Source organism: Electrona antarctica (genome assembly GCF_951216825.1).
Source record: "Electrona antarctica genome assembly, chromosome: 4".
NCBI lineage: Eukaryota > Metazoa > Chordata > Actinopteri > Myctophiformes > Myctophidae > Electrona > Electrona antarctica.
Window position 1 is genome coordinate 28,046,025 of NC_136809.1, and position 2,390 is coordinate 28,048,414.

Sequence of the window (2,390 nt, forward strand, 5' to 3'; positions counted from 1 at the left end):
CTTGCATTGTGTGTGTGTGTGTGTGTGTGTGTGTGTGTGTGTGTGTGTGTGTGTGTGTGTGTGTGTGTGTGTGTGTGTGTGTGTGTGTGCGTGCGTGCGTGCGTGCGTGCGGGTCTAGCTGAGGCTCATATCTCCATTCTGCCTTGGAAGCAGTCGGGAACATTTGGCAGCCATGGCAGGGGAAGTCCCCAGCACTGGGCCATAGGCGTGTGTATGTGTGTGTCAGGAAACGGTCCATTTGACTGTGCTGGCGTGGGGATGTGTTTGTGTGTGTGTGTGTGTGTGTGTGTGTGTGTGTGTGTGTGTGTGTGTGTGTGTGTGTGTGTGTGTGTGGGAGGTTTTCTCTTCATTTACTCAGACCAGTATTATAGAGAGTAGACATGTACTCACAGTCTGACTCCAAACCAATGCTCTGCATCCGTTCACTTGATTCAATTAACTGATCAACATACACAATGTACCCGCATAATCATCTGGATGGATACTCCATCTGCCCGTTTTACTTTATAGCCACAGTGCACGGATACATTTTAATGTTAGCTTCGTACTCGCACACATACATACCACAGTAAAGTCTTGAGTGTTAACTTCAAGACTTTACTTTTCAGTTGTGTTTCTACTCTCACAGAGCTATACGAATGGATAAATGAACACAGAGGATCTGGTGTTGGATGTGGGAGCTCACAGCCCAGTATACAGCAACTGAGCAGCTCCACTGTCTGGAGCAAGTTGCCTTGCTCAAGGGTACCTGTCCTCTTGCCTCACAACTGTGAGCTCAAGAGGTAGAGCAGGTTGTCCAATGATCCATGGGTCGGCGGTTCGAATCCCGGCTCCTCCTGTCTACATGTCGAAGTGTTCTTGGGCAAGACACTGAACCCCAAATTGCTCCCGATGTGCTCGTTGGTACCTTGCATGGCTTCCGCCGCAATCGGTGTATGAAAGTGTGTGTGAATGGGTGAATGTAATGCACAATCTATGTAAAGCACCTTGGATAAAGGCGCTATATAAATGCACCATTTACCATTTACCATTTACAACTAGAAGGTCCTGGGTTCGATTCCCACTGGGGACGCTATGGTCACCAGGGGCGTGTTCTCCTCCACAATATCAGTGCCCATACCCGCCTATAGGTGAGGTTGGCGAAAGGGCCTTTCTGTGTTGGGTTTGCATGTTCTAACCTCACAAAAAGCATGCAGTACTCCTGATCTCTATACTGCCTCCCCATGGCTGGCCAACTCCATCAGGCCAGGAACTACTAGTTGGAATAACGTGTTCATTCCACTCGCTGCATCCTATCGATTAAACTCCCCCTGTGAGGTAAAAAGAAGCGACTTGGACTCCTCATGCACTGAAGGAAGCATGAGATCAGTCCGTTGCTCTCCCCATGTTGGCAGAGGGAGTGTAGCGCCCAGGAATACATTAGACAATTGAAACTGGGTGAAAAACATTGTGGGATAAAAATGTAGTTAAAAAAAGTACCTTTTAGGCGAGGGAGAAAGGTCAGTGTCACTCATTCACGTTGTTTCCCAGCCTTTTGTTATTGCACCAACATACTTCCGATCACGAGTCCAGTGCTTCTGTCATCCCCCAAATGGAGATGGGGGATTCATTTTTATTTCAGACATTCATGTGACTGCTCTGATATGTTGATGGACCAAACCTGTGATGGTCTTGTGACTTCGCATACTACTGTACAGTGTATGTGAAGCCAGTGGGACAAACAGACAGACAGGCATGAAGGGAAGTGGTTTATTTAGCTGCCTGAGAGACACCTGGTCTTGAGTCCAAGGGGATAGTAACCCTATCGGGGTGTTGTTCCTGACCTCTCCTACTCCTCCCAGTCTCCTACCTTCTCTTCTCTTCTCTTCTCTTCTCTTCTCTTCTCTTCTCTTCTCTTCTCTCTCACCAGGATACCATTGCTTCTCAGAGTTGAATGTAACTCTGTGTGTGTTTGTGCGTGCGTCCAGATGGATACATATGTGTGCACGTATATATATCTGAATGTGTGCATTTGTGTATGGACCGCATTCTCACTCCCAATCCCAACTCATCATATTTCAATGATTCGCGTACGTATTTGCATATGATCATGACTGATTCCCGTTATATCGGTATGGCGGTGACGTTGTGACGGCTCTGTGGACACTCGCTCACGCGTGTCTCATGGAGCTCAAGACCACTTCTGATTCGGGCTGCACCTGCCTTCTTCTCAACGTCTTGAACTTGTTTTCAATGTTTTAAATGGCAACATGACCTTATTTTCAAACACATCCACATTCTATCCACAGCCACGGTACAAACTTCCACATTCTGTCATCAGTCGTGAGAACACATTCTATCAGACTACCTAGCACATTGAAAAATGACAAAATTGGGAGTTGGTTGTTAAA